The 27,455-nt window shown below is 40.4% G+C and overlaps 1 long non-coding RNA gene across 1 annotated transcript in view; it reads left to right on the top strand.

Moving 5' to 3' along the window:
• The window catches only part of LOC106035581 (uncharacterized), a 33,523-nt gene extending 17,190 nt beyond the window's left edge, over nucleotides 1–16,333 (top strand). The window contains exons 4-5 of the long non-coding RNA XR_007158917.2: nucleotides 14,899–14,977; nucleotides 16,023–16,333. This is a non-coding gene — a long non-coding RNA (uncharacterized lncRNA). The remainder of the gene's footprint in view (nucleotides 1–14,898; nucleotides 14,978–16,022) is intronic.
• The last annotated feature ends 11,122 nt before the right edge of the window (nucleotides 16,334–27,455 follow it).

The raw sequence follows: 27,455 nt of genomic DNA on the forward strand, positions 1-27,455 counted from the left end.
TAAACTAAACCTTTAGGCATTTCTTTGCTTTGATCCAAAGAAATGCATGTGCTGTGCTGTTTGTACCCTCAGAACAAATGGCAATCTGGGAACTAGCATGGATATTTAGAGCTGGTATTTAAATAACATTACTTGGGAAATTCCCACTGCTTAAGAAAAGACCAACTAAAACAAGAGTTTTCTTTCCCAGAAGGCTGAGACAGGTATAATGAGGATTAGCAGGCATAATTGATATCATTTCTGTATCCTAGAGGATTGTATGAGTCATCTTTCTAGTCACGTCCTCCCTGTTCTTAGGACTGATGAGAGTGAAAACGTTGCTGTGAAGTGTAAAGGGGCAATATAAACATACTGTGCGATACAAACAACCGATTACAAACGAATAACTTCATTATGCCACATCCATAATAATTCCTCCTTTTTATATAGCGCTTTTCATCTGTAGATCTCAAAGTGCCATACAGATGGAAAAACTCAGGATGTAAAGCAACTCGTTTGAGGTCATTCAGGTAGACAACGGCAGCTCTGGGAATAAACCACAGTGCCTCACTCTGCATTATGAATGCCCCTCCTGTGCAATCCTGGAAAGGATCACAGCAGCAAGCGCTTGGAGAGAGAGAGCGTGTAGCTGGAGCTGAAATCAGCCTGAGTCTGATCATAAGACCACTGTGAATTAGAAAGGCCAAATTCCACCCTAATGTGCAATCTCTCTTAAAATCAACTGGAGCTTTGTATTTAAGTATTTCCAACATTTTCCTTCCCATGGTGCCTGAGTACCAGTGAAATTACATCACACTGAAACAATCTGTGAGGATGATTCCTTACTACTTCCTATTAGCCCCAAGAGCCACTACAGATTGGTTTATTTTTATCTTTGTATCGCTTTTTTTAATTGCACATAAACACTGGGCCTAATTCACTAATCATGCTAGAAAATGGAGAAAAGGATTATTTACTACCTGAAACTACAGTAGTGCAGTGATGCCTCTGGCCTAGCAAGTACAAAAATCAGCATGAAATGATTTCAGTCTTGACTGTGTAAATGATTAAAAAGTGCAGAAAAAAATTCTGCAGGCATCCAACATCCCCAGTTCACACTAAGAGAAGCAAGGCAGATAATACTCGCAAACCCTTCATGTGATTAAAAAATAAAGGACAGAATGTGAGAGAAATCAAAACACAATATATCATAAATTCCAAAACTATAAATTGCATTATGCCTGAAATTTGGAAGGTAGAACACATCCTACAGATTCCTGGAAGGGAAAAAAAGGCGCTGATCCTGAAGCCACAAGTCTAGAGTTCCTCACTGGCTTGGCTGTGGGCTCCCTCTGTAATCTTGGGCATATTGCTTTACTTCTGTTTCCTCTCCCACATTGTGGGTGTGCCTACATCGCAGTCAAAGTGGGATATTAAAGCTTGTCAGCCCAACTGAACTAGCTTCAATCAAGTTAGCTTATGGACTGTTATTAATGTAGCTGTAGTGCGGAGTTAGGTACAGAGTAAATTCTTCAAAGTGCATAATGAAATTTGGGAAAAATAGGATCTGAACACTATCAGAGCAATCCCACTCATCTAGATTTCACATTATTCTTTATTTTATGAACCGAATACTTTTTTTTATTAAAAAACAAAACAAACAAAAAAACCCCACATATTTTCTGATTAACAGTAGGAGTTGAGCCAGAAAAGGAAAAAAAAAAAAAATAATAAAAAAAATTATGATGAGATATAAGAATCATTTAAGGGATTTAGCCACATGCTTCACATTAATGTGAGAGCTCTGCTCTGGGATCCAGATCTTAAGAATGGGAGATCTGTTCCTGAACTCCATCCAAATCATATTGTAACTAGGGCATGAAATGAGATGAGTTAGTCTTCCACAGGGGTAAGACCAGCTGAGAAAAAGTGTGTTTCAAAACTGTGAAGACATTTTAATGGAAAGTTGCTTATTACTATGTCAAAGTATAGCAACTGGTAAATATAATTGTATTAGGCTGCAATTACATATATGTTAAGAAAACACTCGTGTATCATGTGGAGGAAAAAAAATGATCTACTTTTTCACATGAAAGCACAGCAACAACATAACTTAAAACACTTACAGATCAGTGTCAAAAGCAATAACACAGCAATGGCACTTCCCCCCTCCAGCTAAATTGCTCTTATGTACTCTTAAAAACAGCATGATAGTTAAAATATAAATAATGGATATTAGATGGAAATGATAGTTGCAAAGTACAAACACATGTAAGAGAGTTGCTTTAGAAAGTATAGCAGGAGACAGAGTAAGAAGAAAAACTTTATTAATGTCAGAAAGATGCAGTGAAATATTTAGTGAACACATGTTTGGGATAAGAGTCAGGATGAGGAGCCAGATGCTCAGCTGGTGAATGTTGATGCAGCTCTTTTTAAATCAGTGGGACTACGCTGATTTACATCATCTACAGATTTTGCAGCTGGCTTCAATACACATACAAACTTTGAAAGTTATCTGGACTTACCTGTGCTCTACTCTCTGAGAAAAAGGCTGGAAGTCTGTTGGGATCAGGATTCTCAAGGAGATCTCTTGTGTTTCTGTGGGCTAGAAACATGGTGAAGACAAGTATTATTGTGGTTAGGACAGTATTTCTACATTTTCCTAGCCCCGTGGGAAATCAAAATGCATACTAAAAGTGAATAATTAACCTAACATTGTAAGCCTTCAAGAAGCATTCATTCTTGTATGATTCAAGCTGTATTTTATATGAATCAGTGTTCCCCTCCCTACTTAAATGTAGACACATTATTTCTGTGGTCTGGAAGCTGAGATCGGATTTCACCCATAATGATTTTAGCTGCCACACAGCTCATCAAAACTGCAATTATAAATACCAGTGTTTTTCTTTTTCTGGAATGTAGACTGCATCATACCAGATCCTGCCAAAAGATGCAAAATTAGCACTGCGATGGATATACTTGTGCAACCTCGGGGGAAAGACAATTAGGGAATAAGGAATAAGAGGAAAGAGGGAGTTCTCACTGCCCAAATGACCAAAAGACTAAATCATCTTTACATCCATCTCCTGCCCTGTGAGCTTCTGATTCTGCAAAACCTTTGCACTGAGAAACCGCACGTCAGCCTCAAAAGAAGTGATGATGGCTTGCACGTAGCAAGTTTTGAGGTTGATTAGCAATTGCCCAGTAACGTTCATGGGTGTGATGAGCACTCAGAAGAAAACCACCAGATTTCTCTCTTTCTTTCTTCTTTAAGCAGCATGTCACTTGTGTGTTCCTATGGAGCCACCTGAAATGCTCAGGCTAGAGTTAGGACAGCTCTCCAAATTCACTTGGAGGCCATCTGTTACCAAGAAGCAAGTTTTAATGTTTCTCTCCTGTTTACATTCTACCTGTGCCGGCTTGCATTAGACTTAAATCTCTACTGAATCCATGACAGGTGTAGCAAACAACTGTAAATAATACCAGACATCTTAGCACTCTCACTGCAGATGGAGAGATAGGGGAAGCAAAGGCCAATCAGACAGACATACCTGGAAGTGCAGCGTTATCGATCCTGCCTCCAGCTTAGGGCTGGTCTGGGGCTGGCTCAGTTCCTCATTCCAATCCATGTGGAAATCGAATATACATTTCCCATCTGCTCTTTTTGAAGCAGTAGCTCTACTTTGACAGTGCTTTGAACTGTCTCCCAAATTGCATGAAAAATTCCGCAGTGCGTTCTGTTTAATCACACTCAGAGATTTTTGGGAAATAGTTCTGATTAGTTCCAATATTATTAGAAATGGTACGGCTATGCTTTTACACATAGGGTATATAAATTTTCCAGATGCATAGACTTTTATAAAGTGACCAACTTCAACATTGATGAGGAAGGCAAGAGAACAGGGAAGAATGTTTATGAAGATTTTAACCTGTAGAAAAATAAAGACGTCTGTGAGCTGCTCAGTTTCCAGCACAGATGGGAGACAGACTTACAGGACATGATTCCGGAAAGTTTTAGCACTAGCTGAAAGGCTACGAGGACTCTAACTTACTCACACTGTAGCTAATGGAAATTAGAGGCATGGGACACAGCATCGGTCGTGTTTTAGGAAGAACAAGCCTAAACTACAATTTTTCTAAAGACTTCAGATTCTCCTGAAAGTATTTGTGTAATGTCTGGCTAGCCAAGTAGTTTCAGATGTTAATTGAATTCAGCAGCTCTATTAATGCAATCAGAAAGTAAAGTAGTACAGATGCAAAGGTTCAAATATGTGTTATGATCTCAGCAAACCAGAGGACTCAAGTTATTGAATATGAAATAAATAAAGTTAGGTTTGCCTCTACGATTTTACTCCTTGCTTCCTCATGATGACTGTACCAGCCAGCCAGTGGAAATCCAAGCAGCAGTTCCATTATCTGGATTTTGTCTACACCACAGAGGGTTCTGTTTGTTTTGTTTTAAATAAATGGATGTTATTAAGCTGGTTGTAAAAAAAATGGTAATTTGTCTATTAAAAGTCACTGAACAATTTTCCCCTCTGAATCAAAGTAATTACAGGAAAATGTGAATATTTTGTGTGTCTGCCTGCTTTCCTTTCATAAGCAGTTGTTTAAAACATGGAAGCCCTATGTGGTAATTCTGGAAGACAATTTCATATGCTGCAACATAAACTTGTGATTGAGAAAACAAATCAGTGCAGCCCACACAGATTAAAATTGTTTGACTGGTAGGCATTAAACTACAACTGTAATCTGAGAATCATTGTGCCTTCTGAAGTCACTCTACCTTCTGTTCTTTGTCCCTCTCTCATTAGACATCTTCTATCATTAACCTGAGGTGAAACATAAAGTTTCTACTGTTAAAATTTATGGCCCATGCTTACATTGGAGCAATCATAAATAGCAAAAAGAGGGATGCAAATAAACTCCATATTATTTGGTCTTGCATGGGCTAACAGACTATATGTATACAGCCAAATAGAAAATCGAGAATAGAGAATACAGGTCATATTTTAAAAAAGATGTGTACTCCAGTATGGTAAGCAATGACTTAAAAAAGATAATATGTGATATTGGAAGAAAATGAGCTGTTGGGATAAACTGAAGCTTCCAAGTTATATGCCTGGGCAGGCTGCATCAATTCTGTGAATGACAGAAAAGAAATGCTGCTACAGCAGCCTTACCTGCCAAACATGACCACACGTCTGCAACAAGTAGACTGGTACATATGGAGAGTCAGGGCACAATGGACAACTGAACATGCAGCAGAGCGGGCAGGAACTCGCACCCAACAGCTTTAAGCTGCTGCTCCACATGCAACTCCATGGCTAAAGGCTGTGTGGCTTCAGAGCCACCAGGAGAGGTGGTGTGGGAGAACACTCTGCCATCCTGTCAGTGCAACTTGCAATTAGCCCAGGCCAGCCTGCAATTAGCACTGATGTTGCTCTGGAGAAAGATTTCCACTGGGAGGGCCACAAACTGAAGGTATACCATAAGGATGCAAAGACCCCACAAACTGTAGGCTGACATCTCATTTAAGGGGAAACCGTGCTCAACCAACATATGCCTTCTATGAAGGCATCACCAGCTGGGTGGATGGGGGGAGAGCAGTGGATGTCATCTACCTTGACTTTAGCAAGGCTTTTGATACTGTCTCCCACGACATCCTGCTAACAAAGTTGAGAAAGTGTGGGATAGAGGAGTGGACAGTAAGATGGGTTGAGAACTGGCTGACTGGCCGAGCTCAGAGGGTGGTGATCGGCAGCGCAGAGTCCATCTGGAGACCTGTGACTAGTGGTGTTCCCCAGGGGTCGGTGCTGGGTCCGGTCTTGTTCAACATCTTCATCGACGACTTTGATGAGGGAATAGTGTCCACCCTCTGCAAGTATGACGATGATACAAAGCTGGGAGGAGTGGCTGTCGTGCCAGAAGGCTGTGCTGCCATTCAGCGAGACCTGGACAGGCTGGAGAGATGGGCAGGAAGAAACCAAATGAGGTTTAATAAGAGCAACCGTAGAGTCCTGCACCTGAGAAGGAACAACTGGACATATCAGTACAGGCTGGGGGATGACCTGCTGGAGAGGAGCTCTGAGGAGAAGGACCTGAGGGTCCTGGTGGACGACAGGTTGACCATGAGCCAGCAGTGTGCCCTGGTGGCCAAGAAGGCCAATGGGATCCTGGAGTGCATTAAAAGGAGCGTGGCCAGCAGGTCAAGGTAGGTGATCCTCCCTCTACTCTGCCCTGGTCAGGCCTCACCTGGAGTACTGTGTCCAGTTCTGGGCTCCCCGGTACAAAAAAAGACAGGGATCTCCTGGAAAGAGTCCAGCGGAGGGCCACAAAGATGATATGGGGCCTGGATCATCTTCCCTGTGAGGAAAGGGTGAGAGAACTGGGTCTGTTCATCCTTGACAAAAGAAGACCGAGAAGGGATCTTATCAATGTCTATAAATACCTGAAGTGTGGGAGAGAAAGGGATATGGCCAACCTCTTTTCAGTGGTTTGTGGGGACAGGAACAGGGGCAATGGCCACAAAATTGATCACAGGAAGTTCCACACCAACATGCGAAAGAACTTCTTCACGGTGAGGGTGACTGAGCACTGGAACAGGCTGCCCAGGAAGGTTGTGGAGTCTCCTCTGGAGATATTTAAGATCTGTCTGGACGCCTACCTGGGCAACCTGCTCTAGGGAACCTGCTTTGGTATGGGAGGTTGGACTTGATGATCCCTTGAGGTCCCTTCCAACCCCTACAATTCTGTGATTCTGTGATGCTGTGATCTCCTGCAAAACAGAAAGTAGTGTTTAACCCTTTTGTGTACAATTAAACGAATCTCCATCAGGAATAAGGAAGTCTTCTGAAATGGCTGCGCTTGATTTTTGGAATATTGAGTGAGGAGGACTCATCACGTATCTTAGGTCATCCACACAGACTTATTCATGCTGGGTTTCTTTACAGTAACGAGTGAGGAGTAGGCCCCTTTATGGTGTGATTCATTTAGGGAAGACTTCTGAAACCAATCAGATGAATTCCACCCTGAAAGTGACTTTCTCTTCAATGTCATATAGGTACCCTTGGACGAGTAGTTCACATTTGGTCAGTTTGCTTGCACTAACAGTATATTCTCCAGTGTACACAATTCTGAAACAGGTGGCTACTTCACAGAATAATCCAGAAAGAACCATGAGAATTAACACATTATTGGGAAATTATCCTGGAGTGCATTTGGAAGAGTGTTGCCAGCAGCCCAAGGGAGGTGATTCCCCCCGCCTCTACTCAGCTCTGGTGAGGCCACACCTAGAGTATTGTGTCCAGTTCTGGGCTCCCCAGTACAAGAGGGACATGGAGCTAATAGAGCGTGTCCAGAGGAGGGCTACTAAGATGATGAGAGGCTTGGAGCACCTGTTGTACAAGGACAGGCTGAAAGAACTGGGCCTGTTTAGCCTAGAAAAGAGAAGACTGAAGGGAGACCTCATCAATGTGTATAAATATCTGAGGGGAGGGTGTTGAGAGGATGAAGCCGGTCTCTATTCAGTTGTGCCCAGCGACAGGACGAGAGGCAACGGGCACAAAATGAAGCACAGGAGGTTCCAGATGAATATGAGGGGGCACTTCTTTACTGTGAGAGTGACAGGGCACTGGGACAGGTTGCCCAGAGAGGTTGTGGAGTCTCCTTCTCTGGAGATACTCAAAACCCGCCTGGATGCCATCCTATGCAATGCACTCTAGGTGATCCTGCTTGGCAGGGGGGTTGGACTAGATGATTTTAGGGGTCCCGTCCAACCTCAGCCATTCTGTGATTCTGTGATTCTGTGAAATCTGTGTTACATTGAGGGAGAGTAGGAGCCTACACTGTTCTGCTTAACCACTGAAAAATTACGTGTCAATCTTATAATCTGTAAATCCATAACATACCACCAGTCTACCACTAGCTCTTCAGTTTAACGGACACCAGTGTAAGAGTTTGTATGAGAAGATAAATTCAGAACAGAAATAAGGAATACACTTTCAGCAGTAATTCTAATTATAATGACAACAGTTTAGCAAAACTAATCAAATATTAACATCATGTCCTTCTGCATCATATAAAACAAGGAAGAGCATCAGGAAAAGACACAAACCAGATAAGACCTAAGTGCTGGGCAGGGAAAAATGATGTTTTTATATATCACCACCTGGGAAATTCTAAGTCAAATCTCAGTGAGCTCAGCTCTTAGTTTTTGGAAGTTTACCTACTGGACTTCTTTTCTAATACCGAAGGAGGAATTTTACTGTTCTGGAAAGAAAAGCCTTGTCCAGAGGTGTGAGCCCAAGACAATGAGCCAGAAACACTCTGTCTAATCCAGTTCTAACTCCTTTTGTTGCCTTGGGCAAGTCACTTAAACTCTAAGATAAGAATATTAAACATTTAAGAGCTATATTCATGCAAAGTATTTTCATTTTCAAAACCTAATCTGTCAAAAGCCATCAGTACAAGCAGGAAAGAGAAAAAGTCCAGCCTTGCAAGACCCATAAGGAATTGTAGGGAGTCACAAGCAATGGCAAAGCCAAGGTGTAGGAATTCCAGAAGGAAATGGGAAAAAGGGGATTTAAATCAATCTAAACAGGTTGGGACTTATACTTTAACTCATTAAGTTTTACTCACCTGATACAAGATCAGATATTTCTCTGTAGAGTACATACTGAAGGTTTGTGTAATGAGGGAAAAAATCCTACAGCATGTGGTTGTCATTCCAATTGGATGAAACATGAAAATTATAAACCTGCCATGGGTACACCAAAAAACTGGAACAAAGAATGACTCTTGAAAGCTTTAATATCCTCCCACCGGGAAAGAATTAGAAAGAGTGAGCTAGATTAAACATAATAATCTAAATTCTGCTCCTGATTGCATGCATGTAAATCTAAAATAACATAACTTAAAGACTTATTTGGGACAGAAATTGGTGTCTCTGTGAGCCTGAATTTTGGCCAGCTTTTATTTCAGCTGGGAAGAAGAAAACGTTTATAAAATCTGAGCAGCCTACAGTTTATCTGCCTTTAAAAAGACACACACTGTGTGCAAGCCAGTAACAGGCTTCCAGTCATGCCGAGATGCTAAATTGTACTGAATAACATACATTGACAACAGTATATATTCCGGTAGCTGGAGCACAGCTTATTATGTTCTCCTCTCTCTGTATCAGCACCAATTCAAAGGCATCAGGACAAGCTGATAATATATATAGATTATACTGAGCTTTATGAAAGGATGCATTTCTGTCAGAAAACAGACACCAGAAGCAGTGAGGTTAATGGTATAGGGCTTAGGAGGTTGTACCATTTTCATGGCCTTCTTGTTCAGTCTTTGGCACATCCCTGAGGTTCCCATTTACTGCATCCAGTTTATGGCACTTCACAGAGTCTCCCTCAAACCCAATTGCCCTGAGACCCTCAGAGGGTGAGGTGGGGAGACAGGCTTCCCTGGGCAATGATAAAACCCAAGAACATCTCAAGCACATTCTGAGAATGCCTGACTTTCCTCCTGAGTGCCAGCTGTCCTCACAAGGTCTGAGTTTCTGACTTAGGTGCTATAAATGGCGTAAAAGCAGGATAAATCCTTACTGGGGTGCTGGCTGATTTGATTGTTCAGCTGCACGATGGAAATAATAGGATCTGACAAGGGAGATACGAAGATACAACAGAGACTGTGAAGAACTCAAATGTTATGATAATAGATGTTGCACATTACCTTAAAGCAGATAAATATGAAACAAATTATTCACATATCTTTCATTAGTCCATCGCTGAACCATTCTGAGTGCAACACAGCTGCAATGACCTACACTTTTTTTCAGATATTCCCTTTCCTTTTCTTTCATCTTTTGTTTTCATTTAATGTGCTTGCAAGGATCATTTTTAGTTAAGGGTGTATTATTCAAGAGTAATAAATAAAAACACTATTTTATTTTATTCACAGAACCCCGGGAAACACTCAAGTTTCCCCATCTTTATTTTAAAACCTCCACCCTAGGAGTACATGCAGCACATGTGAAGAACGTCTGGATAATGAGTAATTCTGAGTCACAGATAATGCTTCCAGATTTGCACTTTTGGCAGCTGCAATAGGATTCCCTGTTTCTACTGTATCCAGTCCTTTCCTTCAGCTCTTCCCCCTCAGAGGCCCTGGTTCTGTAGACATATTTAGCAAGTGGGTCCTCCTGTGTATGTGAAGCTTTACTGATTTCAGAAGATCCTACCCAGTATCACCACTGCAGTATAACAAGTTTTTGCCACCTTCTTCAATATTTCAGCTGCTAAAACATAAATAGGTGGCTGTGTCTAATTCCTACTGACACCAATGAGACAGAGCTGCTTAGGCAAGTATCTTAAGTGCCCAAATTATAATAAAAACAAACCTTTTATCTGCTGAGATGTTCCCCACTCTATCTTTCCATGCCCCACCAAGGCTGCCTAGGTGTCACTCACACCACGGGTTGCCAGCTGCTATCCAGTAGTTCATGCTTCAAATCAAGGATCATAAATACTAGTGAGAAAAGCACTGAAAGATCTGCAGTGGCACAGCTTGTAAGTGTGTAAATGCACAGAAAATGCATTTTCCATCATTCTTCAGCAGCAGCCATAAAAATTTGTTTATGTGAGGAAAACCGATACTTAGAGAATGGCAGCTCTGCTGCCCTTCAGGGTCACTGTGCATTTGACCCTTTCTAAAGGGAAGTCCATAATCTTACAGGCAGGAGCAGTTCTTGCTGCAGGAGAAAAATTACCTGCTACTCATTGATGCTAAGAGCATGTGATTTCCCTTTGTACTGGGTCTGGCTGGGATGGAGTTCCCTTTCCCCACAGCAGCCCATACAGTGCCGTGCTCTGCACCCGTAGCTAGAACAGCCCTGGTGTCACACCGGTGCTGTGTTTGTTGCTGAGCCATGCTGGTACAGTACCAAGACTGCCTCCAAACCCCCCAGCGCCTGCAGGCTGGGGGTGGGCAAGAGGTGGGGAGGGGACATCGCCAGGGCAGCTGACCTGAACTGACCAAGGGATATCCCATAGCGTGAGATGGCACACTCAGCAATAAAAGCTGGGGAAGGGGAAGGAGAGGGATGGCTGTTGTTGTGAAGACGTCTGTCCTCCTGAACAACTGCCACGCGTATTGAGGCTCTGCTTTCCAGGATGTGGCCAAACATCACTTGCTGATGGGAAGTAGAAAGTAATTTCTTTTCTCTCTCTCTGTTCTTCTGCACAGCCGTTGCTTTTTTTTTTCTTCTTTTTTTTTTCATTTGTTTCTTTTTTTCCCCTTTCTTTTCCCTTTAATTAAATTATCCTTATCTCAGCCCATGAGATTTTTTTTCTTCCCAGCATACTTTCTTCTCCCCCTCTTTTTCTAAGGAGGCAGAGTGAGAAAGTGGTTGTGGTGGAGTTCAGCTGCGCAGCAAGGTAAAACCAGCACACCCTTATACAATTACATCCAGTTGTCTGACAAGACTAGCTGCCCCCATTCCCATCCATGTGCTGCCTGATGGTGCAAGATACTCTAGTCCGCTACCTCAGCTTCCACAATGTGGGCAACACTCAACAGTGCCTGGGGACCTGCAGGGACCTGAGGCCCTTGGCCTCTCCGTGTAAAGTTCCAGAAAGAGAAAAATCTACATAACAAACCTAAAGGAAAATTGCAGGCAAGCACTCACTGTTCTCGTGATCTGCATTTAAGTCAATGCTATGGAAAAAGGACATGGCGATTGTGCAAGAAGGATCACTCTGCTACTGATTGTAATACTATAATTGTATCCCTCTGTTGAAGTAAAATACTTGATTGCTCTTAAGTACTGTAAATCTAGGCAAAATAATACAGTAAGCAGATACACTTGTTTGTATTTTAGTTGTTACTTAACTATTTCCTTCAGACCGAGAGCCACAGGGTCAGAGCAAGGTCAAGGTACAGCTGAGTCAGCCCGTTCCTGTGACACAGCAGCCCACGTCTGCTCCAGGGAGTAGCCAGGGAAAAGGGGCTGGGCCTTCAGTCCTTACTCACCCGCTACATGCATGCAACACATGAGATACCCACCTACGTCAGCAAGAGCTGCATCATTCAGGGTGGGCACAGGGGAATATTTTGCCCTAATTAAGAATTTTCCAAATCCAGATCTTGTGGCTGGATGAGCACATCTGGGTGTTCTCCATAAGGGAGTCAGCGTTCCAGGGCAGATCAAAGCCAGCAGATAGTATGATGACATGTCACATTGTGCACAGCACAGCACAAGGCCCCTGACATCAAACAAATGGTGAGCCAATCGTGCTCACTGCTCACTCACCATCCTCACCTCCAACAGAGTGGTTGGAAAACCTATCTCGTTTGAAGCACATGCACTGTGACTTTTCAGCTCAGCTCATAAAATGGCAGAGCTTAACCCTACCAAGGGATATCCACTTCTGTTTTCTTCATTAAAAAATGAACAATTAATAATTAAATAAATAATTTTCAAAATGATCATAAACCAATACTAAGCTGAAAAGCAGATTTTTGAAAGGTTCCATTAAAAATTTTCCATTTGTGACTCAGTGATAATGATGTGGTGTGTCACACTGAAATACCACAAAAGTAGTGTTTGCTTACAGATCTATTACTGTATCACTGGGTGGGATTCAGTGGCCAGTGCCCAGCTTAAGAATCTTAGTCACTCAGTTACAGAGAAAGTAATCCTGTCCTTCTAAAAAAATTGCCCACCTTATCATAAAACCAATGGAGAAAAGATGGGATCTTGAAGACATCTTGTATGAAAGTCAGTCTAAATCTCCACTGATTCCACAGAGGACATGCACATGGGAGCCATTTCCAGCCAGAGGAAGGACCATCAGGAAGACACGGTGTTACGGTCAGTCTGAGACATCTGAGTCAGGCTTCCATGGCTCACACAAGTCACCTATCCAGCAGGCTCAAACATACACTGTCCACCTTCAAAAAACACAAAAGTAAGCAGGCTAAACAGACAAATGGCTCTCCCCTTACAGGGACCAGACAGGGAATGTACAGAAATAAAACAGAAGTATCCAGCTAGGAGTGATTATTAAAAGCCTCAGTCCCTTCTTAAGTTTGGAGTTTTAATGCATGCTCTTCTTCCTGTCCCTCACTGGTGCATTTTAAGTATTGACAAAAGAGCGTTGCATCCAAATTACTGTGTGTTCAAGTAGTTCACATCTTGTCAGGATCAGGACACCACAAGAACAACCTCCTAAGCAATAGGTTACCTTATGAAGACCCTTTTTGAATAATGGCATCACCTACAGTGCCATGGCAAATTATCAGGCTTTGTTGGGTGCTTAGGAAAAATCTAGGCAACCTCCACGCTGGAGCCTGTACAGCAGTGGAGTTAGAGCAAGACATGAGCACTTACGTTCTCACTGTGGACAGCTGAGGTTGGCACCTGAGAAACTTGCAGGACAGTCAGGGAGAAGTTTATTAATTTACGAACCTAGACAGTGATGGAAAAACAAACACTGGGACTGTTATATTATCTGTAATGTAGGCAATGTTTATCTATGTCCTATTTTGAGTGTGATTTTGGATGCTACCCTGCTGTAAACAGTAAGTTTACATATATGAAAATAACATGTAAATAATTTATATATTGCTATTAATTGCATAGCCAACTATATCAGAGATTAAAGTGCTATCTTAGTAAATACAGCACAAACAGCGTTACCTTCTTTGGTATATATATATTTTGTTAATTTTAGGGTGAATTATTCTTAAATTCTGTTTGAATTTTTACACTATCATCATTTTTATCTATCATTTTATCTATCATTTATCTATCATTTTACAAATATGATCTTCAGCATGAGCTGTTTAATCGGAACATATTGCAAGTTTATAGTCTTTCATACTTCTTACTTTCTCTCTTGAATAAAGTGTGGTTTTTTGTCTGTTTTTTTTTTTTTTTTTTCTTCACAATGGTATCTACCATAGTGTCTATATATCTCTAAATTTCCATTAATTAGCTCTGTATCACGTCACAGCTTTCAATGCTCAGGGCTGATTCTTTTGCCTTTACTCATGTTGGATGTCACCTTACTCTGTGACCAATAGAGATGGTTTAAGAGTGATGCACAACTGAATATGAGAAATACCAAAATTTTACCCTGACATTTTTAAATGAATGTGAAAACCAGACCCAAAGGCCATACAACAGTTCAATGTGAGGATAGATCAGACTATGAATACTCGAAGACCTTAACACGTCCTGATTTAGCTTGGAGATAAACTATGTTTAAAATTACAAACATGTAATTCAGGATAGCTCTACCACAAAAATCACAAAGTCTTTTAGATCAGTTCTCCTGATTAAGAAATATTATTAAAATTCAGCATTTATTTCACACTAGGATTGAGCTTTAATTCAAAACTTGTATAAATCTGTAAATCACAGGAAAAGAAAAATATTCAGATCAATCCCTCAGGAAACTGAGAAACTGGCAGATTGATCACTGCTTTAACCACAGCTCTTGGTGACAGAAGAAACAACAGCTTATCTGTGTCTCATCACTAAAGCCACTCCGTGAATTATCTGCCTTTCATTCAATTTTGTTTGTCATGATGACTGAATGATATTATATCTAGATATCCACACTAAGTCGATAACCAAACCATGGTTTGATAACATGGATGCCCAATGATACTAGAATTTCTGATGGTCTGCTTTGTGTGTCTCTCAATTTAGACAAAACTCTTTACTAGTGTTCAGAACACACAAGGTGAGGTGAAGAAAGCAGGCTGTCAGAAAACTGTCTTAGCAACAAGAGAAAGGATTGCACAACTGAACTTCTGTCCTATGCCTTACACTGTGTTATGCTCTATATAACTGGATTGGGTATGTTGTTTGCAGTTTTCTCAGGTAATATGCAAATATTTTCTATTGTGTTCTGTCAGCTCTTTCTCAGATTTACACCAAGCGACAAAGAAGAAATAGGATAAAATCTGGATGAAGGAAGAACAAGTGAAAGAAAAGGTAATTATTGTTATAGACTTCTTAAAGCACTTATATTTGTTTATATTTGTTTTCTTTGTATACAAAGGCTGGGTAGGTATTTTAAAGAGCAGTGTTAATTCCTTTAAATCCTTGAGATCTTCAGGAACTTTCTGTGTTTTGAGACACCAAGATCCGTCTCCTGTATGGGAGGAATTAGGGTGAAGTTATAATAACAAACAGATTTTTGAAAGGCCTTCTCTGTTTTATTACAGGACCATCAGAAAATGAAACAAAAAAAAGGCCCGAATGGGGTTGACTTTGGTTTTGGCCTGAACAAAAGTTCCAGAATTGTTAAGGCAAAAGTAAACAAACATAATTCAAAAAATTACATAGGCCAGTGTTCCAGTTCAAGGGATAAAGACATTCTGAAAACTATCCCATCTGTAGAGTTCATTTAGGTTCCCACTGAACTTATGCAATTGAATTCCTCACAGTGATAGCCAAGTTGCACTGGGGATAAAGGTAAGTATCACAAATAATTCAGTGCATTCAGGAAGGAAAGGAGGGAAAACAGCTTTAGTAAACCTTCAAGAATGGCCCGCATAGATTCCTTGGAAAAGAATGCATGTATTTTCATTGCTAACAGTTATGTAACCATTTGGAAATACACTTTAAGTCACAATAATCAATAAAAATGCCATCCTTCTGGAAGGAGCTTTTGTTTAACATGATTGCTGATCAATATATAACATGAATTTTATTTTTAATTTCAGACTTGACTTAAAGGATAGGTGTTAAATTCAGCCTTTTCTGTGTGGTATTAAGCCTTTTTCATCTGATATTCTGACCTTTTTTCTGCTGCTTGAAACCACGATGTAAGTTAAACATACATAAATATAGATCTGTATTTCTACTGTTTGAAAGCTCTGGGATCCTGTTCCCTAGTCAAGGCTTTCCTACAGTAACTAAATTTCTGCACGTACAGGAGAGAAAGAGTTTTCTGCAGGTACTGACAAAATTATTTCTCTGTCTCATAAGTATAGACAAAACCTTTTTTGTCTTTCTCTCTTCTGTCTTTCACCAGTGCAAATTAAAAGGAACTGGAAGAAGTAAACCATGCAGAGGTCTGACTACAGATCCAGCTGCTCCAGTTCTCCCTCAAGTCTTTGCCTTTTGTTTCCCATTGCATAGCAGTGCGCAGCACGCCCCTCAGCATCCCAGCTATGATTTACAGATGGCTTTCTAGCCAACAGGATGTCTCCAGTACAGAAGTGTAGGTTACCTTCATCTACGTTACCTTCACAGCTGTGGTGAGTTTGCCTCTCACTCCCTCCCCACTAACCCAAGTGGTGCTGAGGGAGGACTGGGGACGGGGTACAACCAGTACATAGCAGTTTCTCTTTCCCACTCATTACCTCTCAAACTTTTCTCCTGCTCAGTCATGGGATCTCCTGAGGGCCACAGTCCTTCGGGAAAATGTCTGCTCCAGCCTGGGCTGTCAGCAGGCAGCAGTTCCTTCAGTAAATGCCCACCTGCACAGAGTCCTCCATGGGCTGCAAGGGACTTCTGCTCCACCATGGTGCTTCTCATCTGGCTTTGGTAGTCCCTTTGCTGTTTGTCATTCTTTTGTTCCCTCCTCCTCTGCCTGTCCATGTTTTCTGCCCTTTCTTAAATAGATTTTCACAGAAGCACCACACGCGTGACTGCTGGGCCCAGCCATGCACTGCAGCTGGGGCTGTTGGAGCTCGCAGGAGCCATCCATGTCCACCTCGGGCAGCCCGAGCCTCTCCTCACAGAGCAGCTCTGCAGGCCCACAACTGCTAATACATGGGCCTGCACCCAACACAATATCCTACCAATATGGGAGGGGATCAAATAAAACAGCACCAGGTTGCATTTATTGGGTACTGTCAATTCTCATTGACTGATTGGGCTAGTGATTGAACAAGAAATGGTTGTGTCCCCCCATGCCTTGCAAAACAAGTAAAAGGTGAATTTTTAACTCAGATAGTCTTTCAGTTCCTTTCCAAGGACCACTCCAAGGAAACCACAAGGATGAAAATGAATCACGGCATAAATTAAACTGTGGTGAAGCTTTATGGCAGGCTATGCAGTTGTGATCTGTTGCAGGATAATCCAGACTCCTTAAACACAGATCTAGTGTCATGGTGAAGGATGAGTGAAACATCATTGATGCTGCTACCAGGCCTCCTCATAAAGGGCAAACAGAAGAAGCATTTACAGTGCTTTTATGTATAAGGCTCAAGAGAGCTCTGACTACCCAAAAATCTGGCCATATGCAGGCCTAACCAGAAGCTGAGCTACACGGTGAAGGACTTTTGCTGGGAGATGTCTATAAATTCATCTGAACTGCATATTGTTTGGTAAAAGTGTCCATGTGTTTATGGGCAGGAGCAGCCAGATGCAAGTAAAGAAGCCAAAAAGCCAGCAAGACAAGTACTTAGGGGTTTGAAAGAAAGCCAACTCATAGAATTTGGGGGACAGAGCATTGGCTGAAAAAAATGATTTTATCTGTGAGCTGAGAAATGCCCTCTCTTGTTTGACCTTTATTCAGTTCTGGGAATGTGAATGTTACCTATAATCCTTGTAAAAAAGAGGATCACATCAAAAAATATATGGCTATATCACTTATCTTCTGTCATAATAGAAACAGTCTGCAAAAGCACGAATACTGGCTACCTACTCTATAAAAACAGTAACAATGGTGTTAGTAGTGAGATCTTTTTTGAAGAAGAAACAAAAGATTTCCCCATGGGATGAAATCGTGAGCTGAGATTCCAGTTGAGCTTGCTAAACTCAAAGATAGCCAAAGATGCTTTCCAGTCAGAGACTGAAACTTCGCAAAAGGAATTAAAAGAGCATCTGGAAACTTCCCAGGAAGGGTTTGGAAGAAAACGCTGAAAAGAAAGAGGAAAAATGCCTTAGTTTCTCACTCAGAAATAGTCTGGATTCATTAGGAAGGCCAATAACAGCATGCCCACCATTTATTATTAAAAAGAAATCAAAAAGGTGATCAGCAATCTGGGTGTCATGGATCAGATTTCCTAGAAAATAAGGGAGGCTGAGAAAGGTGTAGCCAACTTTGAACTTGCTAAAAAAGTTGAGTTGCAGCAAGGACTCAAGGAGCAGATGGTTCACACTGAGAAGAAAATCAAGAGATCACAGACCTCACTGGCAGTCAGCCACCTTGGATGGAGCTGGGCCAGCCAGAGAACTGTAGTGAGACAGAGTAATCACAGTGTTTTTCTACTACATCTGTAACCCTCAGAGGGGAGGATTTGGGGCATCAGAGGCTACCATTTGCTTTAACTGCCCAGACCTCATTGCAAACTGTAGGGGTGATCTTTGTACACTACATCATGATGGTCCTATTTCCTGAATTGATTTGAAAGATTCTCAATGAGAAATCAAGAAGATATACTATTAGTAGAATTTCTAAGTGACCAGATCTGAGTGTTTAAAAGTACTACCCAGAAATCCCAGGAGGTTTCTTTTTTAATTGCAACTAACCAAGTTTATGAAGAGCTAAGGGGTTTATAAAATGCCCCAAGCCCAAACCTTAGTCTGATGGAACACGGGGTAGGCTCAACTGCTGGCTACTCTTTTAGAGCATCAGCAGTGGGACAAGTCCCAGCACATACTATCCCTTGGTGGTTTATTAGCACCACATTCCATCAGAGTACAAAACATACTGTAACCCTCCCAGATCTTTGGTATAAGCTAAAGAACAGAGGAAGTGGAAATGGCTGGAGTGGGAAAAAAAAGGCATTTGGACCACTTGAGCCAAAATGTGTAATCTCCAATTTTAAAAAGTTTACAGCATTAAAAATAAATAAACAAATAAATAAATAAAAAATAGGGACAGACAAAGAAAATGAGAAGAAAGAAGATACAATGTTGTATAAAGGAGCTGTAAAGCCAGGCTACCTGGCCTGTTTCCCAAGGGAAAAAAAATGCTAGAACCCAAAGCTACGTAAGTATTAGGTTCATGTGATCCTGCCAAGCAGAGCACTAACAAGCAGATAGCCAGATCCCTTTGGTCCTTCAGACCAAATTATACATTATGCATTATACAGGCACTACAAGTGCTCAGAGGTCCATAGGCAAAGTGGGCACCAAGATCAAAAGGAGATAAATGGTGGCTGACCAGGCAGCAGGCACCATTCTAGACCTCAAACCACATCTTAACAAGTCAGTCCAAGTACCGAATCCACCATTACCCACAGAAGAGTCTGAGAAAGGAGCAAGGAGATACTAATTCACCAGAACCACAGTCTAACACCAGAGATGAATACAAGATGCAAAAACGAGCAGTCTGTGTTTGCAAAGTCTCAGGACAGACATCCATCCTTGAATAGAGAGAGAGAGCACTGAAGAAACCAGCGTTTTGTACAGCTACTGAAAATTACTGAAAACAAACAGCCCTACTCCCTTTGTGCTTATCCCAGTAAAAATCTCAAGCAGTGGTTACATGAAGGCACATAAATAAAATATGTATGAATGCAAGAGAGGCATTAAGTCCAGAAGGCACAACATCCACATAACTTTAAGTGGTTAAATAAAAGGCATGGTAAATCAAAAATGAACTCTCAATTCCTTTACACCAAAACTCACAATGAAACGGGATTTTGTTTTTCAGGAGATTTTGGTTGGTTGTTTTTGTAGGGCAAAGTTCTCACAAGGTCACAAAATTTCTTATAAAATAGTCATCCCACTTCCTGGATTGCTCCAGTGTTGCCCTTTTTTATGTTCCCATTTCAGATCATCCCACAGAAATCTCTCTTGAAGGACAACTTGCTGAAAGGGTCATTGTTTGGATATAGTTTTGGCAACATACTGTTCGAGAAAATTGGGTAGAAACCCTGAACTACAGTTGCCTTGACCTCGTCTTATAACATAGTACTTGAAACCCACACTTAAAAGGGTAAAATATGAGATAAGTCATTTGTGGATCACCCTAAATATTTACCTGCTTCATACAATACTGTATTAAATACTGCAGCACATCCAACAGGAAAAGATGCTTGAAACAGAAACCAAAGAACAATATTCTTCCTATGGCATGTACTTATTCTGGCTTACCTTTGCTCATGTAAACCACTGCAAATAAAAAGGGAGAAAGGAAAAATTAATTTGAGAAAAGAAAGAAACGAAAACAGATCTGTTTGTATGTCAAATTAATTAAGGCTTTTTTTGTTGTTGTTGTTGCTTTCAATTTTTAAGCATTTAAAAATGCAAACAAAAGCATAATGGAATTTTGAAGAGCATCAAGGCCCCGCTGATATTTAGATTTTTGTTCCACATAAGTGATGAATATTACTGATAGAAAAAAGAGTAGAATAGAATAGAATAGAATAGAATAGAATAGAATAGAATAGAATAGAATAGAATAGAATAGAATAGAATAGAATAGAACAGAACAGAACAGCAAAGTAAATATTGTCTTCATTTTAGTACTCATATCTAGTACTCACCACTCTATACAGTTGCCCAACGTTATACCAAAACAACCAGGTGATGCTATGGTTCTAAATCTAAAGATTTTAGGTGCAAGAAATTACATAACTGCAATGTTGTAAGCAGAAACAGTATGTATAGAATGTGGGTAAAGTCCTGGATCCAAATGAGCTTCTGCTAACTATTAATCAGGGCTGTGGTCAGGACTGTGGTCTTTATTAATCAGAGGAATTTTTTCCTATTTCACATGATCTACATTTATTGCTTAAAAAAATCACTTAATTCCCTAAGTCTTCCTCCTCATAATGGAAGCTGCACTGCAACACAAAATAAGAACGATGGCCAGGTTTCTAGATGGGCTGTGTTCACAGTCCTTTCAAGTTAGACAGCCTGCAAAGTCTAGACTTCCTGCACCTTTGAAATCAAGGACTAAAGGCCAAGGTAAACAAAGAAGCTGTCTTTTTCTCTTCTTCACTCTTTGATGAGCTGGATACACCCTTCTGAATGCAGCAAACCAGTCATTCCACCCCCTGGTAGTCTCCCCACCCCCTGCCTTCTTCCGCACATAACCTAAATACGTAGTTAGCAAAAGGTATCAGATGTTCCCCAGATAGTTTGTAAACAAAGTTGTCCAATATTTATTAAATAATTTATTAAAATTCCAACCCACTTGCCTGCAGAAAAGGGAAGCAGAGCAACCATGGTAAACGTCTTCAAATATCCAAAGGATGTAAACAGCAAATATACAGTAATTAGGTTGAATTATGTCCTGACATTGTGACGTGTTAGGTTTTGGAATAGTTCCCCTGGGGAAGTGGTTAGACTCCCTGGAGAGTTTCAAAACTGGAATGGACTAACCCTACTAAAACTACTTATTTTAAAGTAGGAAACAATCTGACAAAGGCAGGAAGTTAGGTAGTTAATAGGTGATAGTTAGGTAATCAGCCTTTCTCATACCTAAATTGTACCATTTTGTGAAAATATATTTTTAGATGTGTTCTTTCTGTACCAAAGTGGTGCACTGAGGTGGGTGAAGAAAAACTGCAGGTGATACGACAATAGTGTTTCAATCAGCAAGTGGGTCACTAAAAATTTCAGTTACAGAGTGTGGGTTTTGAAAAGGAAACCTGCCTGGTTTTTGAAAAAATAATAAATAAATAAATAAATAAATCTCCTTTCTATACACTGACTTTTAAAATATGGGCTACATCTGCATTAATGAGTGACAAGGAATTTGAGAAATCTGGTGCACATGTGGCTTGGCAGGTGCTTTATATTGAAAGGCACATGAGGTTTTGTCAAATTGTGTAGAGCTGCTCTAATCATAACCTCTGAGCATCAGTCATTGTTTACCTTAATTCTATCATAAGCACATCTGGGTAACTCCTTAAAATAATGGTAAAGGTAATTAGTAATGAATTGAGTTGGAAATCTGATAAAGTACTTATGACATCCATATTGGTACCAAATGAATTCATCATGCTTAACATTGTTACAAAAACACCAAAGGAATTAACAATAATTTGCGCCAGCATTTTAGTGTGTTACTAGCATGAGATCGAATATAATGAATGCTTTTGTTGTTGTGTGCTTTTTTTTTTCTTTTTAAGAGGTATTTCAAAATCTCAGAAAAAAACTTTATGTCTGCATTTTGTTATTGATAAAGCACATAACTATTTTTCATGTATTACCACTTGGCAAACAGGAAAGGACAAGGAAGTTAATTTTGTGTGTCTTGTCCAGTAAGTTTTCAGGGTAACATTTTCAGGCTGCATTACAAGAACAGACCACTGTCTCAGCAGATCTACTTCTCACTGTATGAGCTTCTTGTTGGAGGCAGCATATACAGAGTCCCACCACAGAAATACGTGAATAATAGTTATAGTAGAGACAATTCTTTCCTGTTATGACTTGGCACAGCTGTGGCTGAAGTTGGTGAACCAACAGATAGCTCATAGAATCATCAAGGTTGGAAAAGACCTTCAGGATCACCAAGTCCCACCACCCACCTGACCTACCAAGTCCCAACACTAAACCATGTCCCTTAGTGCCACGTCCACACATCTCTTAAATACCTTCAGGGACGGGGACTCCATACTTCACTGCACAGCCCGTTCCAATTCTTGACCACCATCTGTGGTCAAATTTCTCTGTGAAGAAATTCTTCCTAATATCCAAGCTAAACCTAATATCCAAGCTAAACCTAATATCCAAGGTAAACCTCCCCTTCACAGGAAGCTAAAAAGCTGGCCCCATGGAGCTGTGGCAGTGCCACTGTCACATGAAGCTGGGGAAAGCCTAGCACTGTGAAGTGGGATGTATGTGCTGAAATGAGACAAAACCTTTAAGCAAGAATAGTCCCGTTTATTCATGCCACTTGGCTACACCTTTCTACATTGACTGACTAAAAAGTATTAGCAAATAGTTTCATCATTCTGCACTATATATAAAAGACACCTAGCACCAAGGTGGAAAATTTCTGCCAAGGAGAAAGAAGCGTAGTTACAGACCTACTTATGAACAAGAGGGAAGAAAGACCATTTCCTGGCATGTACATGTACGTCTGATGTATGTGCAATGCATATGTACAATAGTGTCCTGCCACTTCTATTTCATATTGTGTCAATCCTCAGTAGACTTTGAACTCCCTAGCTGGGACCTCTGCTCCCCAAGGGAGCTGCAGGACCTGCCACAACAGCCAAAGCACAGGGCAGTAAATGGCAGAGTCATCCCGCCATAACTGCGGGAGGGCAGCGGGTTCTGCAGCTCCTCTTCCAGTTACTCAGGCACCTCCTTCCCTACTCTCCCAGCACTTCCACTTCTCTCTGCTTGTATCTTCTTTCCCTTGCTGCTTCCTGGTTATCATCTCAAATGCAGCTTGCCTTTCTTTCCCTATCCACTGTTTTCACGCTTCTTAGTAGTTAATCAGTATCTTAATTTTCCTCTCTCCTTGGGGTCTCGGACAGGATGCCAAGCCTTCAGTAAGCTTATGCCATTGTAGCTCTTCTGATATCTGCGTGAGAGATTTCGTGTTCTCTGTGCCTCTGTCTGACCTCCCTGTGTAGTCAAGCTGCTGAAATATTCTGTTGTTTTCCCCTGGTGTTCTTTCAGCACTTATCCTTTTTTCTCATTTCTGTCACTAAAAGCCTTGTTTGTGCCTTAGTCACTCCTCGTACCAACTTCCACAATCATTATCCCTTGCCCTCTTTCCCTTTGTTCTCATTTGTCCAGACTCGTTTCCTGTTCTCACTATTCAAGAACGCAGTGCTCACCACTTTTGAATTCCTCACTACCTTCCCTGTGCCAGGATGCAGTCAGCCCTTCAAAGTCTGCACAGCACAGCTGCGGTTCCACCTCTGCCCTAATATCCACTGACTCTCCCTTCATGCATTTGCCCTTCCCAGCCTCCTCTGACTGCTTTGCCACCCTCTTCGTCTCCCTGGAAATGCAATCCATGCCCCAGTTGCTTGCTCACGCTGATGGAGCAACCTTGCCTTTGCATATACAAACACATCCTCTTTTTTTCTTAGCTCTTCTTGCTTCTGAAGCACACAGAGCATCTCTAACCAGTGGCTCTCCAAACTCTCTCTTTTTATTATTTCACTGGCTCCTTCCTGCAATGCAACTGTAACAACAGTCAGTCTCATAACTGCTTCAAGTCTATATTCCTGCCAGGCATACTGCAAGCCTCCCCTGTAATGTGTCTGTCTACATCAACTTGTGAGCTCTGTGAAGTTAAAAATGTCTCATTCCATGTCTGTATAGTATCAGGCTGGTGCTCAGCACTTAAAAAGACTGATTTATTTCTCCCATTCATATTTTCTTAACTTCAAGATGTGTTTTCTCACTGGGAAAGATTTTATCCTCTGATTGGAAGCTGTCATGTAATCACAACAGGGTGTTTGCAATAGCATAGTAAATTCCATGGCAACAAACTGTGATGTCATAAATGCAGGATTTATATCTTTTTCTGCAAAATCAAGTAGAAGAAGCAGATGGACAAGAAAAAAAGAAAACTCATTAAAATACCAACAGTTTTTAAAAATTGCAGTAAAAATATCAATGGGAACCCAGACAAATATTGTTTAATAGTTTTCTTTTTATACATGTTTCCTGGTTTTTAAAAGCCTGCTTCTCTGAATAAGCCCCTCTTTTGGGGGTGGAAATACGTTTTAAAATAACTGCAAAAAAATAAGTGTTTGGAATCAAAGCTCTAAAATTCAAAACAATTGCCTCAGACAAATTAAATAGAATGGAAAGAAAAGGTCCACAATGATGAGAAAAGACATATAAAAAGTTCTGGGCTACATTTCTCACAGCTAAACTGCCAATTATTCATTAGACTGCCTATGACGTATTAAGGATGTACTTGCGTAGATTATTTACAAGAACTAAGAAGTGATTAATAAGAGGATGGATTTGAAAACATCCTCTGTGATGTTCTTGATAACAAGTGGGCCCAGCTTTGTAATCAGACGTCGTCAGAGAAAGCAGAACATCCCAAAATGGTACAATTCATTTCTGACTTCCTGCCCTCACTCACTGAAAACATAAGCAAGGAAAAATAAAATCTTCTGAAGATACATAGCAATTAAAGAAAAGGGTTCAACAAAATCACATCTTCTTCATGAAACTGCAAGACAAAAGGTCTTTCTAAACTTAAGTTCCTAAACACCTGAGATATTTCCAATACAGTAACAATGTAATATCATGCTTTACACTTTAAATGATTCAGAATAGTGTTATTTATTTATTTATTTGTTTATATTTTTCTGCAGATCTCAAAGGATGTTGTAAATGTAAGTTAAATAGTAGAAAATTGTTTCCTGTAAAGGTCTGTGAGTTTTGCCTCCAAACTGATTTTAACAACATCAATGAGTAAAATGTAAACTATGTCCTTCCAGCTTGCCAGTTCTTTCTACCCACACTGTTCTACTCAGATTTATTAGATAAATTAACAAGTTACCCTTTCCCCACATTTAACTACATACAAGGATGTTTAACATATACCATCAGATGCATTTGGGTTTGGGGGAAAGAAAGATTTGAAGGAAACAGAAGAAAGATGAGAGACAGTACTAATATCTGTACATAGCAAGATCTGAGACATATTTTGCATCATTAAAAAAAGCATTTGTCACAGTCCTTGACCTGGTTTGGATGGCCCTCCCATTCTTGGTGTGTGCAACCTGCATAGACAACAGAGGTCCTCCTGGGCCAAAGTACACTTGTTGGAGAGCCTTTCTGCCAGTGATCACCATCTGAGACTCTGGAGTAGGTCGTCTGCAGTCAGAAGGCTCTTTCTATGGAGTGTTCTTTAAGCACGTCTTTCTTTACAAGTACCTTATCTAGCTACATGGGTTGTGTTTTTGTTTTTATTTTTAATCTGGAGTTCCTCATATGTTGTGATTTCTTGCAGTAGGGAGAATAATTGATTCCTGCAATCTCCGAACAATGCCTCAGGTTTAGATTTTTGTGAAGTTAATCCTAGTATCCAGTATAGCGATCTAAGCATAATCAAGACAGTTCAAATTCACAAGATTGTATTCTGGAAGAGCACTTTTGGGCCTTCCATGTGCTTAGGAAATGGATGACAAGCAGACAATACTGTACTTCTAAATAAATAAATAAATAAAACTGTTCTAGATATTCACTGGGCAGGTTCACCAGGTCTGACCCCTGCCCAGAAAGTCATATATGTGCTTTAACATAAAAAAATACAGTTTGAACTCAGAAGTCCCTTTTCTGAAACATTACTCAAGACTCTCAGCACAGGTTTCAGTGTGAATCCACATGCATACCAAAGCTTCTTTGTCACCCACAAAAGCTGCAAGAGCCTTACAAAATACTGTATAAGTGGTCACACAGTTCCCACCAACCAACTCTATGGCACATGTATTTGGTCCTATAAATAGTATCACTTCTTTCAGTGGAACTACCTTCAGTGTAAGATAATGGTCAGTGTGGGATGAATTAATTTAATTGATTTTATAATAATAACAACAACAACAACAACAATAAAAGGAATTTGCCCTGTGACTTAAGAGGTTCCAAAGAGAGACATTTCAGCATTTTACAAAATTTTACCTAGCACATCCTTAACTTTTTGATGTTCCCCTCAACATGAATCTTTATTTGCTTACCAGTTAGGCACTCTCACAATCTTCCTCTGGATTAACAGTGAATGCTATTTAATCAGCTAAAGGCCAAACCTCAGAAAAGGTTGCCTATACTTGTGACAACACAATAAATGATTGCAGCGAGCTGATGACAAGCAGTCCAGATGTGATCTAACTGGTCGGATGACAAAGTAATCCTCGATGGCTTTCAAAAGATGGCTTTTTGTAATTCTCTGATGACTCTACAAAGAGATCAACACCACAGTCAATCAGACTGAGGTATAATGTGCCTAACATACTGCTGGCATACAACCCATTCAGTAATGTAAAAAAAAGGCCATACATCTTTATGTTACAAACATTTCCTACCTACATTTATACAGATATAAAACTGTTAGTAAAATGGAAGCTATTTGAGGCTTGTAAAAGAAAGCAGAGCATATTATCTGGATTATTTCCATTTTGGACATATTTTTTTACTTAGCCCAGTATGAATGGTTTATATTAAAACATTTAAATATTGAAAGAGGTTTTGGGTTACAGACTGATAGTAGTTCCATAAAAACAAATTATTTTTCCATTTCTACAAAATCTAATTAAACATGTGAAAACAAATGTGTTGTGTAATATTAGAGTTATTCTTCCTTGCCTTCAGTAATAATGCAGGATCCTGGTAATTCACTAGAACAGATTTTTTTGGGGAGGCTATGTGGCTAATGGTTGGTTTCTTACCACTCTGTGAAAGATTTCTCGATATTTTCTTTCCACTTTCCCCTCCCCCCCACTTTTCTGCTGATTTCAATTTAAAATAATTTCCAACCTTTATGGACTTAGGAAGCAACATAGCACCATCTGATCATTTCTAAATAATTATAAATACAAAATCTGTGACAGTAAAGCATATAATTAACTCAATTATT

Source organism: Anser cygnoides, chromosome Z (genome assembly GCF_040182565.1).
Source record: "Anser cygnoides isolate HZ-2024a breed goose chromosome Z, Taihu_goose_T2T_genome, whole genome shotgun sequence".
NCBI lineage: Eukaryota > Metazoa > Chordata > Aves > Anseriformes > Anatidae > Anser > Anser cygnoides.